General features: G+C 42.8%; 1 protein-coding gene across 3 annotated transcripts in view; it reads left to right on the top strand.

Moving 5' to 3' along the window:
* Positions 1-18,117, top strand: part of Otud7a (OTU deubiquitinase 7A) — a 324,086-nt gene that overhangs the window by 186,428 nt on the left and 119,541 nt on the right. For 2 of the 3 annotated variants that reach the window (XM_029480173.2, XM_029480170.2), the window contains exon 2: positions 1,145-1,274. The gene's annotated coding sequence lies outside the window, so the exon portion shown is untranslated. Of the gene's footprint in view, positions 1-1,144; positions 1,275-7,016; positions 7,158-18,117 lie in introns of all 3 variants that reach the window. The other variant, XM_029480172.2, reaches the window with a different exon arrangement.

The following is an 18,117-nucleotide window of genomic DNA, read 5'->3' as shown; positions in this document are numbered from 1 at the left end:
TCCTATGTACTTTGTAAATGTTATGCCAGTGTGCGGCCTCTACTCACTATCTTCATAGTAGTTTTCATGGGAGCAGCTTGTGTCACTCACATCTGCCTGTCTTTTCTGCCGTACGAAGTAACACCTGTCAAAAATCAATGCTATAATGCTTTTTCCCAGGCTTTCCCTCTGAGAGGATGGTGATGATGATGATGATGATGATGATGATTTATCTTAGGCCTCAAATATAGGTACGCTATTAAGGACCTAACCTCATCTTTTGTATATTAATACCTAAGTTTTCCTGTAGCAAAATGGCTATCTCTTCCTCATTGAATTGTCTTGGTACCTTAATCAAAAATCACAGACCATCTAAGTGTCAGTAGACATCCGGGCTCCATGCTCTGTCAATGGACATGCGTCTTTATCACAAACCACACTGTTTCATTTACCAGAGACTTTTAATGGTCAGGACTCAGATGTGAGAGCTCCAGTTTTCAAGGCCATTTTCTGACTGTGGAGACTCAAGCCCTTGTACTTAATCTCTATTTTATTCTTCTGACTTTTATTAAAGAACTCTAAAAATGTATTGCCTACACAAGTCATTTACAGGGAATTACTCAAAGTTGGCCCCTAATGAAAAGAACATCAAGAGAAATTATGTTAATTATTCATGCTCGATTAGCAAAATTCCTGAAACATAGTCATGTCCTATACTTGTTGATAACAGGGCCAAGAAGCTTACAACAATGATTGATTCCTGAGGGGCTGAAAAGATGCCTTGGGGGTCAAAGGTGCACACTGCTCTTGTAAAGGACTGAGTTCCATTCCCAGCATGTACACCAGGCAGCACATCAACCACCTATGACTCCAGCTCCAGGGTATCCAGTGCCTTTGGCTTCTGCATCCTCACACACATGAGCATATCTAACATGCGGGTGCAGACACATAGCCATAGATCATTTTAATAATAGTCAAATACATCTTCAGAACACTTTATTTTCAAAAAGGAGAAATGGTTCCTGGGTCAGGGCTGCACTTTGGTAACAGAGTGACCACCCCACCATGTTGGATGAGGCATTTGTCATCGAGTGTATACTGCATCATTAAGAGATTTAATTTGCACTTTCGACACACTGAACATTCTCTACCCTTGCTTTTCCAGAGTCCTCAGGAGCTGACTGGGCTCTCGTTCCTCCCCTGTGGCAGCAATGGGCCATTTCCACCAGAGGCGGAGCCATGCTGACCCAAATGCCTGAGTGCCACTCACCTCCAGAGAGTGAGGAGTCTGAAAAGTAAGTCCCATGCTGGGGTTCTGGTAGCAGGGTGAGGGGGGCTGCTTCAGAAGACCTCAGACTCCTAAGAGCAGACCACCAGGAGATGAGGTCAGACCCCATGCAGCCTGCTAGAGTTCACAGGAGTGCAGTGGAAGAGAGGCCAGGAATGCCCTTAACACTGTAGTGCAATCTGAGCATAGAATGGCACCAGTCTTGAGAAGAATGTGACCTGTGACTGACAGGTACCCTGATGCACACTCATGAAAACTGGCGTTGTCACTGTTGGCGCTATGACTTGTTTTGTGAGTATTCAGAGCGCCGTGATTAAGAACCAAAGAAAATGGGCTGTGTCTTAAGACACTGTTTTCCTTCTAATGCTTGTCCAGAGCCACAGTTTCTGTGCAGCCCACATGAGCAGGGGCTTTTCATCGTATAGCTCTCGGAATGGATGCTTTCATTCCCCTTTTGCCTTGTTGCTTATTATTATTAAAAACTTCAAATATACAGAAAAAAAATCTAAAGACTAGGACAGTGAAAACTCATTAATAAGTCTTTACCCAGATTTACTGATTGGTTAAACAGAGAGAGATTATAATAGGTGCCTGTGTTCATTCAGACTTTGTATCAGAAACATATCAAAGCAAGCTGTGGACAGAACGGTGCCCAGTATATTGTCCCAATTCAAATGCCCTTGGTTGTCTGGAGAATACTCGTCTTCACTGTTTTTTCCCTGTCTGCCATGTACATCTCTGCCATTTTTCTGCCCTGTTTTTGTCTGTGTCTTTGCTGACACCACAAAATATTGTGCACATACCCGCTTCTTTCATTGCAGGTTTTCTTATTGTTTGTTTGTTTGCTTGCTTGCTTTCTTGCTTGCTTGCTTGCTTGTTTGAGCCCCAGAGATTCAGCCCAGGACCCAGGACCTCTTCAATACTAGGCAGGCAGTGTGCAGCTGAGCTACTCCCATGGCCAGGAACAAGTTATGTATATGGGATTTTTTGTTTTCTGTTGCAGGGCTGGGATCAAAACCAGGGATTTTTGCATGCTAGGCACATGCTTTGCCCACTACACTATATCTCCATTTCTATTGTGTTGATACTCTTGAAACATCTAAGTCACTCACACAGCTGACTCTGATACAAACTGACTGGGTTCTTTCCTTCTCCTTAGATTCAGATAAGCATCTGGGTTTACCTGAACAGCCCATCAGGGTATTGTCATCCGCCCTGATAAGAGATGGCCCTGTGATATTCTCCTAAAATGGTTTCTGTCAAACATCCCTTTTATAAATTACCTTTTTTATTTCTTGCAATTAGTAAATTTGGCAAAATGAGACCCTGTGGATATTGTCTTCTGTGGTTGGTTTTCATTGGATAGCGTTAGCAACCCCCACAGTCACACAGGGGTTTTTAATTTACCCATTAGTCTGGATTTCACACATCCTCTCCTGTCTCATATTTTCCATGCTTCTGAGATCACTGCACAGCAGAATGCATTTTTTATGGTCAACAGAAGGGGTGAGATGAGACTGTGGTGTGCACCTCTTGTCTGTCACACACTAGCAAAAAACCTAGATCAACTCAGCCTTCAACGTGTCCTTAGGCTAAGTGATGCTATGGAGGCCTGTGGTGTGGGAGGAGCTGTGGTCTGTCTGTCTCACTGAGAACTGGCTATGAGTCATGAGGAACACGGAAAATGGACAGAGTTCAGACTCAGTGCCACACTCCTGCTAAGAACTTTAGAACAACCCTTGGCAAAGTTCAGCAGGTCTTATGATCTTCATGGACATTTAGAAGCATAGTCACCACAACAGGAAGTATTTGTCACTACAGTGCCCCAGGGAGGTGGAGATGGCACCTGCCATCCTGCTTCATTCCAACCTACTTGGTCACCTCAGTTCCTTCTCCTATTCCCAGGACTCCCTCATCTACTCCCACAGGGCTTTTCAGTCACCAGTAATAACTAGATGTGTGTCTGAAGAGTGCTAACTTTCTCCTGTATGGACCAAGTCTATGGCTTTAAGTATACCTCTTGCCATGTAATGAACCTTCCTTGAGAATTTTTTGAAAATGTTATCAAGAAAAACACTTGTGGGAGTACAGGCTAGCATAGAAACTACACTATGTATATATTACCATGTGTGTGACTTAGAGTTTCTATTGCTATGATAAAATACCATGACCAAAAACAACATGAGGAAAAAGGAGTTTATTTCATCTTACACTTTTAGGTAACACTCTATCACTGAGGGAAGTCAGCGCAGGAACTCAGGCAGGGCAGGAACTTGGAAGCAAGAACTGAAATAGAAGCCATGGAGGACTCATGACTTGTTCATCATGACATCTTCAGGACCACCTTCCCAGATGTGGCATTACCCACTGTGAGCTGAGCACCCCAGCCATCATCAAATGTTAATCAAGAAAATGCCCCACCCCCACCCCAGCTTACCTACAGGACAGTTCGGTAAAAACATTTCCTCAGTTGAGATGCCTTCTTCGCAAATAACTCTACCTTCATTAAGCTAGCATAAAACTAACCAGTACAATTGACCTCTTGTCAACAAACATGTCACTATTCAATTAGAATAAGTCCTTTCTCATTTGTTCCCAAGATAACATGCATATTATAATGTAAAGCATTCCAACTTTTCAAAGTCCCAATTTTTAAGTTTTCAAGCACATTAAAAGTTCACTCTCTTTTACACAAAGTCTCTTTTAAAACTCAAAGGTCATCTAAAATACCAAAAGTATCTTAAATTATCCAAAGTCTTTGAAATTCCCAAATCACTATAAAATTTCAAAGTCTTTAAACTGTGGGTTCCTATAAAATCAAAAACAAGGCATACTTTCTAACTACAAGCGGGAAGAATCACAATTCAGTTATAATCAGAGCAAAACCAAACCAAACAGCTCAGTGTTTCACATCTGGGACACACTCATGACCCCTGGGCTCCAAAAGGCCTGCCTGGCCAAAGTCACTTCCCCGGCTCTGCAATCAGAGGCACACACAGCTTGTCTCAGGGGCTGAGGTCAGCTCCGTTATACACTTGCTATCTATGGCAGTTGTCCATCGAACTGGCTTCCCTTAGATTCGTGGTTACCACTGCAGGGTTCTGCCTTCTCCTGGGTTTTTTTCAGGGATTCTGGCTGTGCCACAGAGTACCAAGCCTCAACTTCCCTCCAGGACTACTTCCATCTGGGCCTACACTGCAGCTGAGGCTATACTTTCATTGCTCTCTCTTCAGAGACTCCAGCTCTGCCTCAGAGAACCAAGGCCCAGCTACTCTCCATGACTCATCCATGTCTCCAAAACCAGTATAACCTGAGAAACTCATACACATTGCCAAGTTTGGCTTCCAGGAACAGCTTTGGCTCCTTCTGGACCCCAGCATCAATTGTCTCAGCAAAGCAAAGCCTTTACGTTGGTGGTTATTAATTCAAAATATTTCTCAAACTATCATGTTGGGGGTCTTTATTTCCCTCTGAAACTTCACAAGTCAGGCCTCTATCTCTGCATCATTATCCACATGCTTGTCTTCTGAGCTGCCACAGAACAGCCCACTGACTACTGAGCAGTCTGCTGCCTTTCCAAACCAAAGTTCAGATGCCAAAACACACGGTCAGGCTTGTCACAGTACCCCATAGTCTGCTCCCAATTTCTGTCTGAAGTAGGGATTCAATTCCTGTGATAAACCACTATGACCAAAAGCAACTTGGGGAGAAGTGGGGCTTATTTGACCTTACAGTCCTAGGTAACAGTCTATCACTGAGGAAAATTCAGGCAGACACCTGGAAGCAGAAACTGAAATAGAAGCCATGAAGGAGTACTGCTTACTGACTTGCTCACCATGAAGTCAGCACCCAAGAGGACCTGCCTGGGGCTGACACTGACCACAGTCAGCTGTCACATCAATCATTAATCAAGAAAATGCTCCCAGGCTTACCCACAGGCCAATCTTGTGGAAACATTTTCTCAATTGAGGTTCCCATTCCCCAAATAACTCTGGCTGGCATCAAGTTGGCATAAAAGTAGCCAGCACAATAAACACGGTGGTAAGTCCTACAAAGGAGAGTAGATAAGATTTGCTGTTTCTGAGAATTGTACTTGTCCCACTTTAGCCATATAATTCATCAAGGATGTGGAGGGCTGATGGTCACACAGCATGATGGTTGGTGCTGCGTCCTGTGCTCTCCATGTGCCCTGTGTGTTCTCTATCTGCCTCTTGCACGCCAAGCTTGGGGAGATGGGCCTGTGGATGTCGCATGTCCTCCTCCAGGACTCCAGGGAGCCCAGAAAACCCAAGGTCCTAGGCCTCCTAGCATCCATCATCACCTCCAGCTGCCTCCCTATCAGCCCTTGGTGTGCAACTGCTCCACCGCCGATCCCCTGACCCCCAATTCACTCCCCAGGAACAGGACTATGCCTCCTTCGTTTCCAAGGTTCAGACATAACAAAATAGTACATAGATGAGTGGAGTTGTCTCTGGTCCCACATAAACACAAAAGAGCTCACTCACATTGCATTTGAATGCATGGATGGAAACCAGGCTGCCTCTGCTTTCATTCCCCAAGTATATCCTCTAGAATTTCAATTCATATGATAGCCTGTGTTCCAGGAAAGGAAATAGAAGGAGAAGCCCCTCCCCACAGGACTTGTGGTCACTTGGGATAGACAGCTCTCTCCATAGGCAGTCCTGAGCTTCTAGACTTTCCAGACCCCTGACACTCGCAATATGACATGACAGTGGAAACAGAAGCTTCCAAAAGGATGAAGCAAGTGTGTGGCCTGCCCTCCAGGAGCTGATCTACCAACCAGTGTCAACCCCTTCTAAGAGTGATGCATCAGGAACCCATACACCTTCCACCCAGCCCCATCTTTACAGGTTTGGCACCACCACCCCAGGGAGCATGCATCCAGCTCATGAACTGTCAGGGACACCCTCAAGCTTTAACACTGTCCCCACCCAACTACATTGTAATTATGCTAACGTTCACTCTGGCCCCTCATATCACACTTTGTGTGTGTATGTGTGTGTGTGTGTGTGTGTGTGTGTGTGCAGATAACCCAGGAAAGCATGCATGTGTGTGATAAAACATTCCTTACAGGTTAGATTATTATTTATAGATCACTGCTAGTGCACAGCTGATTAGAATAGTTACAGAAAATAAAAGGAAAAGGTCTGTTAATGAAGTAGACAACACAGGAGATATGTTTCGAAGAGTCCCTGGTCAGTCCCTTTGTCCAGTACTGGGAGTTTTCCTTCCTTAGGACAATGCAGTACCAGGGAAGGGCTTTCCAGGCATGAACTTGCCCACAGGTGAGCATTAGGAAGGATTCTATTTGCAGCTTCAGTGTGAAAGTTGATGGTGTAAAAGCACTCTATGCTCACTACCCCTTGAAATAACTGAATGGGTGCCTAGGATGCTCAGGGCTGGCAGATGGTCACTGCCCTGAGCTCCTGCTATGCATGTCTTCCTCCATCCCCTGCCAAGGCCAGTGGACCTGGGGCCATGCCCCAGCAGATGCCTATGTCTCTGTCACTGGTGCTCATCTGTTTTGTGCACATACACCATGAACTTCCCTGGGAACCATAGGATTTTCTAAGACACTATGATGTCCTTTATGTGGCCATGAAAGGGAATGAGTAAACAGAGAACAGTGGACCAAGGTGAACTTACAGAAGATATGCTGGGTGTCTTGCCCCTGTAGCCAGCACATGCCTAGATGCTGGCATGTTCCTTGTGTGCCTCCTTTCTGTAGGACCAACGACAAAGGATTGCCAGTCAAGAAAGCGCTGGTTCTCAGAACTCAGCTTTGATGCCTCCGCAGCATCCATGGTAACAAGACTCAGCCCACAGCAAGAGGGCATGAGAAGGAAGTGAAAGGCTGGGCCAGCCCAAGGTGATTCTAAAATCTTCAGGAATGGGAAGAACTTGCATCCACACAGATACTGTGTCACCGTGAATGTATGAAGGAGCTGACCAAGATTGCATGAGCCTAGGAAGCTTTTAAGCACTTTCTCAAGGAAGGCCAGTTTCTATTAAAATCATTGTTCAATAGTGTACAAAGGAACTGCTAAGCTGTGCAGATGCTGAATTCTCAGACAGAATCACCCAGCAGCACATTTCAAATCTTCATTTCACGTATTCATTCAGAAGGGAGCCAAGCAGAAGGCAAATCGTCTGGGCGAAGGCGCTTTTGAGTAGCTAAGCTATATATAGTCAGAAAAGAACGCCTAGGTGTAGGACACTAAGTTAAACCACTTCTACAGAGAAATATGAACCATTCGAGGTTGCTTTTTATTAGGCAATAAAAATCATAATTATCAATTTCTACCACAGACCTCTGACTTTTGAATTTTTATCAGAGGTGAATCATTAAATATTTATGATGCTTTTCAAGAGTTTTAGAATGAGATCAAGCAGGCTTACCAGCTTATATTGGAGCAGGATATCAAAATGTTAAGAAATCTGAATTTCCCTCTTTCTGCTAACTGGAGTATAAATTTTTGGGTAACAGGTAAAATATGGTGGCTGCTAAGTGATGAGATACCGTGTAGTATTCTTAGGTGCCTTTAGCCTGCATGGTGAACTTGATTCAGAGTGTGGATACTCTGGCAGTCAGCAGCTGGCAAGGATCCCCAATATTTCTGCCTCCTGATATACCATTCTGTGTCAGGGGCCCAGTGACTGGTCCTTGGTAAACAGAATACAAGGTGATGGCTGCCACAAGGATGATGGCCTCCCAGCATGTGACAATCCTCATCAGCAGTCCAGCCAAGAAATGATGGGGGTCTTAGTATGGGACGCTTTTCTAGCTGAGCCTTCCCTGAGATCATAGCCCTAACCAGCATTGGGTTGACAGCCTGGGGAGAGAATCCACTCAAGTTGCATGCAGGTTGCTGCTCTATAGGCAATATGAGGATATAAACACATTTCATTTAAGGTGCCAGTTGTTTACTGTAATGGTAGGCTGTCTGATGTGGAAGATGTGTGCCCTCAGATGTACAACTCTGAGCAGACCTTTTGCTTGTCCCTTTTTCTGTTGAGAGATCACCAGCCTTCCTCCACTGCCCATTCTTGGATGTATTAATCTTCCCTTTCTTGATTCACACTCAAGGAATGACTCCCCTTCTTTACAGCTTTAGTGGTGTCCTTGGCTATTGATTACAGAGACTGGACTCGCAGGCAGTTTATCTGCAGGACAATGTTAAATTCAGAAAGACCCACTCCTTCCATGGCCAAAAGAGAACAATTTCCTTAATTGGAATCAATGCTTCAGACTTTCAGAGACTGTTTCTCCCCGAGCTGGGTACCACTTGCTCGATCTTAATCCACTGCCCAGTACTAGAGTGAAATTGTTTTTTGCTTTCTCTTCTCAGAGGAATATATGCAAATAAACTTTCTGCTTGGGACTGCAATTCCTTTATCAACCTAAACAGCGGATCCTGAAATCTTGGACTTCCTATTTATCCATACTGAAACAACCTTTTAAGAATTATGAATTATTCTGCTGTTCTAGCAAATTTGTGAGGAAATGGAACTTCAGAGTGCTTTGCTAGGCTTGTAAGTTTATTAGTTTAAGGATATATCTGCAAATCAGTGCTAGACACTAACATCAGCTGCAACAGGCCAGCCTTTTCTTGCTGTTCCTCAATACTAACCCTGTGCTTGAGGAAGCCACACTACTGCAGATGGTGCTTTCCACATCAAATAGGAAGCAGTTGGGCCCAGGAGCATGGATCAAAGATAAAGCAATTGCCTAGCTCGAGGGAGTCTCTAGGTTCAGTCCCAACGAGGCAGAAAATACTTTTTAAAGAAAGCAGTGAAGACCCAAGATTAGACACCAGTGTCCCTAGCTCCTTTGAAATGCCTGTGTGGATATAGTATATTTCTAGTGTCTAAAAAAAATAAAAATACAAATAACTAAATAAGAAAATAGTATAGATTGTTCACTAGTCTATGAAATTCCCAAAAGAACCATAGAAGCCAGAGTTGTTAAGACAGTCTCAAGTCATAGGGATGGTGGCTTTGCATGCCTATGGCTTTTTTTTTTTTTTTTTGCCCTTTTTTTGTATTTACTTATTTATTTGGGCAAACTAGTTTGATCTGCTTGGAGACGCAGATGCTTGAACACTGACTATTACTGGCAACTGATATATACATTTTCAATTGTAATAGGCCTACTTAAGCTCCAATTCTGAAGTTCTCCTCTGCTTGTAAAAGTCCAGTTATTTCCTGAAAATAAGTGAAGAGCCCCCATGTCTGGTTGTTTTTTCCCCACCAGCAATAGATGGGCTCTGGTTGCAAATGTTTATTGTTTGAAACTCAGTACACACTCTGCTCATGCACATGTCTACCCATTCTTACCCATAATGAGCATATATGCAAAGTGCACAACCCATACCCACAGGCATTGGCATACAAAAGCTCACACACATGCATAAACTCACATGGACATACACACACAAACACACATACACAAACACACATACACAAGAATTGCATATGAACATGCTCATCAAGGATGTGTGAACACACATGCACATGACCCGCAGCCTGACTAGAGTCAATTGTAGCACAGAGTATGAGATGTAGGCTATTTTATTATGTTTTATTACATATTCATTCTGGCACCATGTGTTGGAAAGTCTCTCCTATCATTGGATTGCTGTCCGATCTGTGTCAAAAGTCAGTTGTGTGCTTCCTGCTACATTGATGTATGGGTCTATCTCTCCACACTATTTGGGCTACCCTGTCCACATCTACCCACTTGTTTGGATTACCCCATCTGAATTTTGTCATACGCTCTAACTTCTGCAGAATGCCCTTGCTGTTGTTCACCATTTCTGTATACACCTTTTTCCCTCTTTCCCTGGCTATGCACTTCATGGTTCTGCATGACATAAACACACACACACACACACACACATTCAATCACATGGAGCCATCCCGTTGCTTCCTTGCAAAATCCCCAATGCTCCTGGGGCTTGCTGCCATCCCATAACATCCCCAAAGCCTCCTGTATCCTCCTGTCTCCTGTCTCCTGTCTCCTGTATCCTGTCTCCTGTCTCCTGTCTCCTGTCTCTTGTCTCCTGTTTCCTGTCTCCTGTCTAGGGTGATGAATTTTTATAAGTGCCTCCCCACTATCCTGCTTCTCTCTGACACTAAACAGCATGTAAGGTACCTACTTTAATTTTTAACACTATCAGCTTGGCTACTCCTAGAAGTCAGACCATGCCTAATTTGGGAGTGTATCCATGTCACGTGGCACAAAGCAAGGACTCGGTGAAAACTGAGTTTCTGAAAGGCATGGAAGAGGAGCTTGACAGTACTGTTGGGGCTTTCCTCTGTGTCAGTCTCTGTGACATGGCAGCAATACATAATGCTTAGTAAGAAGTAGAAAATTATTGTCACCTTGTGGGTACATCCAGTGTCCTATGCACATTTTCCTATCTGAGCTTGTCTTTCCCCCTTTAGTGTTATTTAATCATATTATAAAATGTCAATATTTTCCAAGTGCCTTAGGGAGATTTCACATTGACACCAGAAGTGCAACCTTGTGTAGATAACGCCTGTTCTGCCTCTAGCTCAGTGCAGCATCCTCAGATGTGCTTACACACACACATAAGAAAGTGCTCAGGGGTGGAATTACTGACTTACAACGTTAAACACATTAAAATGAAGCATTAGCTACTGAAAGGATGACCCCCTGACCATACTAGTAGCCTACAAAGTTCACCAGCAACATGACAGTCAATCTGGCTCACCAGGACTTGGAGTTTCAGACTTTTCCCTTAACACTGTGATGAGCGATAAAGGGCAATGGCTCTTGGGGGGTTTACTTTACCTCTCCCTAATTACTACCAGGGTTGTTAGTTGTCTGTTGGTCATTCGAATTGCCTATAAATCACCCACTCAATTTTTTATCAACCCATGTGTCTTTTTTCTCCTTACTGGCGAGCACCAGACACAGACTCTAACTCCAATCACTTCTTTATTATGTAGTTTCTAAAAATTTTTCCCATTCTCTTATGTAATAAAGAAAATGTTATTACATGTTTTGTATTTAAATTTACATTTAAATCACATTTAAAATTTTGAGGTTTTGGTGTTGTAGCTTTTATTAAAATTTTCCTGTATTAGAGGACAGATAAATTCTAAAACATTTCCCCAGATCTCTGCTTTAACATGGTGTCTTAGTTAGGGTTTTTTTTTTTTTTTTTTTTTTTTTTTTTTTTTTTTTTTTTTGCTGTGAAGAGACACTGTAACCAAGGCAACTCTTATAAAGGAAAACATTTAAATAGGGCTGGTTTACAGTTTCAGAGGTTCAGTCCATTATCGTCATGGCAGGAAGCATAGAAACATGCAGGCAGAAATGGTGCTGGAGGACCCAAGAGTTCTACATCTTTATCTTCAGGCAATTGGTAGAAGACTGGATGTGTTTCATACTGGGCATAACTTGAGAATTTAAGACCTTAAACCCCCACTTTCACAGTGAAAAACCTCTCTAACAAGGCCACACCTCCTCCAACAAGGCCACACCTCCTAATATTGCCATTCCCTAAGGGCGAAGCATTTAAACACATGAGTCTATGAGAGCCAAACCTATTCAAACTACCTCATTCCATTCTCTGACTCCTATTGGCTTGTAGCCATAACACAATTACAAAATGCATTTAGTCCAACTTCAAAGTCCCCATAGTCTATCACAGTCTCAACAACGTTTCAAAGTTCAAAGTCTTTTCTGAGATTCATGTGCTCTCTTAACTATAATACCCTTTAAAATCAAAATCAAAAAGCAGATCACATACTTCTAACATATCATGGCACAGGATATACATTCCATTCCAAACTGTAGGGAAAGTAGCACAGAAATACTGGACCAAACCAAGACCAAAAACCAGCTGGACAAACTCCAAACTCTGCATCTCAATGCCTGCCAAAGCACTCTCCAGATCTCTGATTCCGTTCAGATTCGTTGATTGCAACACACTTCTTTCTCTTGGGCTGATTCTACCCCTATTAGGAGCTCACCCTGGCAGGTATCCTATGGCTCTGGCATCTCTTGGGGTCTCCAAGGCACGCCAGGCTTCACCTTCACAGGTTATGGAACACTGCTTGTGCTGTTGCTATACTTTGTGGTGATCCCATGGTACTGACATCTCCAAAACAATGGGGTCTTCTGCTGCAACTGGGCTGCACTTTCACCAATAGCCTCTCATAGACTCTCCCCATAGTGCCAAACCTCAGCTTCTTTGCATGAACCCTTCAGTCCTGGGACTTCAACTGACACAGAGGCTGCACTTTCACCAATGGCTTCTCCTGGTCTCTCATAGTATCAAGCCTCAACTGTTCTCCATGACCCCCTAATGCCTTCAAAACCAGTACCACCTGAGTGACTGTTACAATTTACCAAATCTGGCTGCCAGCACAAGGTACAACCTTGCATAAAACGTGAATGCTGTGTGTTCATGAAGAGACCCAAACTCCACATCACCAGCACTTGCAGTCTACTCTACCTTAAGCTCCCAAGTGTACTCACCTATATTCATCCTCTGACATACTTGTAGTTTTGTTTGTTTAACAAATAATAATAACAGACAAGAAAGCATTTCATTTGTTAATGAATTTCTATGGAACTTGTTGACATTGAAATTCCTAAAAGATGTCCAACTCACTTTAAGGATGATTCTTCCTTTTGGAATTCCATGTACTTAGGATTCTCCACTTCTGTCATTCTTTCAGCTAACAAAACTCTCATCCCCAAGTGACAAGAGAGTTACCCAGCCTGTATTCACAGGACTGTCAGCACTTGATGCTGACTGACACTAGGGAAGCTGTTCAAGGCTGTCACAGCTGCAGCATCTGGGTTTGTTCCTCATAATCACAGGTTCGTTTATCACATCTCTTCAAAGAAGGACAGGAAAAGGAAGGCATTATGTGTGTTTCTTTTGTTAAGAAAGCAAAATGTTTGTCACACAGAGACCAGCAGGTTTCCTCTTGAATTTTAGACATTCATGGGGAAAATGGCCACCTGAATGCTTTTAGATGCAAGAAAAACTGGTAGAGCATATCCAAATTGTCTTGATCAGTTGCTAACCATGATGCATCACATGATTGGGTATGATGCAGCCATCATACCCAAAAGCATAGAACAAAAGCAAGCATAGTAGTGAAGAAGGAAGTGGATGGGTCTTAGGCAGTAAACCAAGCACATATGCCAGGATCCTATACCAGGTTTTCTCCTCTCACTCAGTCGTACACATTTAAGTGTGTGTGCGCCCGCATGCACACACACACACACACACACACACACACACACACCCTTCTGGTCCTCCCCTCTGCTCTCCTTTATCATTATTGAATCACCATACTTCCATGTATGATGGGGATTTAAGGAAGACGAATTCCTCTCAAGCATGTCGAACCATTGACGTTACAACACTACATTCTTATCTGTAAAGTTTGTCCCTGAGGTCTATGTAGCTGAGTTATAATTAGTATCACCTAAAAATAATGCTGCTCTGTTTGAAGGAAGTTACAGCTTTTTATTGGACCACTTTCATAGCTACCCTCTGCTTCTTGGAGCCCCACGGGCCACAGGTTTGACATGTGCTCCGACATGACTTTCTTCCTTTATCAAACTATATTAGAGTTTTGTGCCTATCCACTTACGTTTTATTAAGCTGCTCCTCAATGAATAGCTCCCATGATGACTGCATTCAAATATAAGGAAAATCAACATCATTCAGACATTGTCTTTTGTCTGTGTTTAAGTTTTATACCTCAGGGAAGGCGTGTTGCTTTCTGAAAAAGAACAAAATAAAAATGTCTCTTGCTTTTGTTGTGCTCCCTTGCTTGATTCACAGACTAGTTTGTGTTGGCTTCTATAAAATGAATTTTTTTATTGTGCTTAAAATGCTTCAGTAACTAAATGGGGAAAAAAGTATTGAGTTTTATGTCTTGGTCTTGTTCCAGCTATCTAAAGTTTTCCCTGTTTCCTATCAGTTACAAGTTGCTCTGAATTTTAGATGGTCTCATTATTAGTTCTGCTCATTCTTATGAGTTTCGATCTGTGTTCTTTAGTAGGCAAAAGAAACTTTCTTCTACCTCTGATTTGTTTCAAGATGATATACAAGCAAATGACTTTTCACACTTTTTGAGATGATTGTATGATTTTTCTCCTCAATTTTTTGTTATATTTTATCAGCATCGGAACTATGTCTGTCTACTTGGGACAGAAGAAATAATGGAGAATTTAATAAGATAAAAATGTATTTTTCTCTCATGAGTCTTGGATGAGACCTCCCTATGATGAGTGTAGAATTTCTAGAAACTTTCTTACACTCAAACCTGACCCTTTCAGCTCAGCAGTCTCCTCAGTATGGACCCAAGAGAAGAGGGTCCCTGCAGGTGCTGAGTCCTATAGCTTCTGAGCCCTGCAGCACCCAGGCTTTGCTTGGTCTTTCATGTCTTTATCTGCAGCTTAGATGCCATTGTCCATCTTTCATTGGTAGTGGTACATGTACATTTCTGAGTAACAGCTGTCTTGAGTTTGTTTTCTCACTGTTACTTCATTTCTAATTGTGACATCCAAAGCATTTTACTTTCATTTATCAATAATGCACAAGTTTAAAGATTTGTCATAACTGACTTGAAAGAATCAGAGTTTATATGAAAATCATAATAAAACCCCAAGTGCAGGCTAAGGTAAGTGCAGATGTTTGATGGTACCAGGCTCTTCCCAAATTTTATGTCCATTTTCTCCTCATGCTTCATACTCCACAGTCCCAAGATACAGAGTAGATTTGTGGTTATAGTCCCTGACTTAAAACGAAGGGACAGAAGAAAACACCATGGGAGTGGGCTATACTGGACAGCCTGTTACCTTCTGCCTGGTAAGCTGATACTTTCTCACAGGCCAGACTGGGTGACAGCAGTTTCCTTCAGGTGGGCCATATTGTCATCATAACTTTGCTCAGGTTGGAGATCTCAGGCCAGGGGACTGAAAGTATTTCTGGTGTTGACCATGCATGACACTCCCTGAGCTCAGAGTGCTGTCTGTTTTCTCTGGTGTTGATCATGCATGACGCTCCCTGAGCTCAGAGTGCTGTCTGTTTTCACTGGAAGCCAGAGTTTCCCCTGGTTCCTGCTGAGTCATGAGTCTGTCTGCAGTAGGCTGTAGAGTGGAGAGAGTGGGCAAGCTCCAGCATGTGAGCAAGTACCTTCCCACTGCTTCACTGACCATGCCTGTGTGGATCACTCTGTTACCAACTTCTGTAGCTTTGCCTCTTTCCCTAAAGCACATGTGTCAGCTCTGTCTCAGAAACTCTCACAGCCCTTAGGATACAGCCTTGCCAGCACAGATGGCTGGTTCTGCCCTTCTCCCACAGCCCTCGTGGATGGAAGCCCCTGCCTGAGCTTTCAACAGTGTCTATATTCTTGACTTTTACTCAAACATTCTAAATTCTCCTCACATTCTTCTCCTAGGCCAGGGGTGTGGCTCCATGATAGAGCAAATTTCTCACTTGCATAGGGTACTGGGTGTGGCAGCCCAAATGACAAAAATAAAAACAACCATGAAACCTGAATTGGGACTAGAAGTGGCTCAGTGGTTAAATGTTCAGCTAGACTGTACAAAGTTCTGGCTTCCATCCTCAAGACCACAAAACGATACCCACAAAAATCTTATTTTAATTCTAATGGATATAAATAAAATTATAGGTAATAGCATTATGCTTAATCCAGTCTAAGTTGGGTTGTGGTTATTTTCATTTCTACCCATCAGAATGGAGTAAGAACTTGAATTTCAGAGAGAAGAGGATGGATGTGCCTAGTTCCACAGTGACTGGTTATGTGGAGGAGGGTGTAATAGGGGGTGACACCCAGAGGAGGGCTCCCCCTTCTCAAAGAGAAGGAGAAGGTAGATTGGGGGAGGACTTGTGTGAGGGGGGGACTGGGAAGAGAGGATGTTAGAAGTAAGCAGCAAACAATTCACACCATACAGCAGGTCTCACATGGGAGGTTTATTGGGAGGAGGAAATAGAGGCAATCTCTGGGAGAGGGAGGAGAGAAGAGAGAAGGGCAGGGAGAAAGAGGCTTTTGTTGAGCCCATGACACATACTCAAAGGGACAGACACAGGAGTGACACTGTCACCTCTTGGGCCACTAGAAATGACGTGTCTCATTGCTGAGTCCCTTGAGAGCTGGCTGTTAAGATGCCTGTAATGAAGCTATTTCTAGCTTTCAATGGATGTGCTTGATTGCCAACAGGGGAGGGACATGATATTGGGATATAAAGTGAATAAATAAATAAATTTTCTTTAGAAAGAACCTGAGTTTAGAGTTTCTGGTCCCTTTTGTTCGATCCTTCAGCATATTCATTTAGTATCTGGTATACTCTAACTGTTGGTGATAAGACAACTAAAAATTAGCCCTCCCTCCAAAGAGGTTTGCGCAGAGTAAGAATAAGATAGGTAGGCTGGCACAGCACCAGCTCAGTCATGGTGAGAAGCTATGGGAAAAGCCAGACCTAGGCTGTTGTTCCCTTTGTATCTTCATCTAGATACAAAGCTGAATAAAATGACTAGACCAACCCGTGGCAGAGGGATCAACCTGCTTGGCTAGTTTGGTTCTAAGAAGATCCCTTGTTGAGGGCACAGTGGTCTAATTCAGATACACATTTCATACCTGTGTAACAGCTAGATTGCTGATCCTGGAAAAATTAGAACATAGATCTTCCAGAACAAGGGAGCTACACATATTCCAGAGCTAACAGCCTCAAAGACCATGGCAAAGCCCTGCCACAGGTTTCCAAAGATGAAATGACATATCTCATATCAAATCTACTCTGGAAGGTTAACCACAACTGCAAGGGTGTGGATCTTACATATCAGGACAGGCAGCTTCATGCACCTTAGCTTTACTGAGAACACTTCTAGGTCCAATCATTCCATCTGAATTAGTGCTCATCATTCCTCGTAGGTTTTTCCTTTTGAGGGAGAGGATGGTTGGTGTTCATGTAAGTTGAAAGCAAGAAATAGGTGTGTGTTTGTGTATGTCTATGTGTAATATCCTATTATATATTCTAATTATATATAAATACATATATAAATACATGTGTGTGTATGTGTTTGTGTGTGTGTGTGTGTGTGTGTGTGTGTGTGTGTGTGTGTGTGTGTGTATACCACATGCATACCTGATGCCAGGGAGGTCAGAAGAGGGCATCAAATCTCCAGAACTGGAGTTACAGAAGATTGTGAGCTGCCATGTAAATTGAACCTGAGTCCTCTAGAAGAATAGCCAATATTTTTAAGCACTGAGCCATCTCTCCAGACCCTCAAGATACACATTCAACTCAGGAAACTCAGTAGCTTTGTTTATAAATATAATAGTTGACACACATAATAGGGGCAGAGAAGATATCTTTCACAAATGCCTTGACATAAATCCAACCAATATATATACATATGTGTGTGTGTGTGTGTATTTATATGTGGTAAATGTCAGTTCATCCTACAGTAATGGAACATCTCAAATGTGCTTTTTTTTCATAAGTAGAATTTTCCGTTTCATTAGAGCTTCAAATACTTTTAAACTATGGAACTATGAAAGGAAGCTTTGATGATATCCTCTTTAATTTGTCATTGGCTATGGTTTTTAGACCTAAATCCATACACACTGAAGGACAAGCAATTATATAGAAGATACTTTAATACATAGAGAAAATTAAGTGGAAGGTGCAAAGAGTTTCCATTTACTTCCCACGTCACCATTTTCTCCTCATTAATATTCCCCACCAGTTGGTGAGTGCACATGGACACATCATAATGGCAGGATTGTGAATGCTGCAAGTTTGA

The sequence above is a fragment of the Mus caroli genome, unplaced genomic scaffold, assembly GCF_978045245.1.
Source record: "Mus caroli unplaced genomic scaffold, Mus_caroli_1 scaffold_8, whole genome shotgun sequence".
Taxonomy (NCBI): Eukaryota; Metazoa; Chordata; class Mammalia; order Rodentia; family Muridae; genus Mus; species Mus caroli.
Note: the sequence above shows the minus strand (reverse complement) of the source record. Positions and strands in the feature narration are given on the sequence as shown.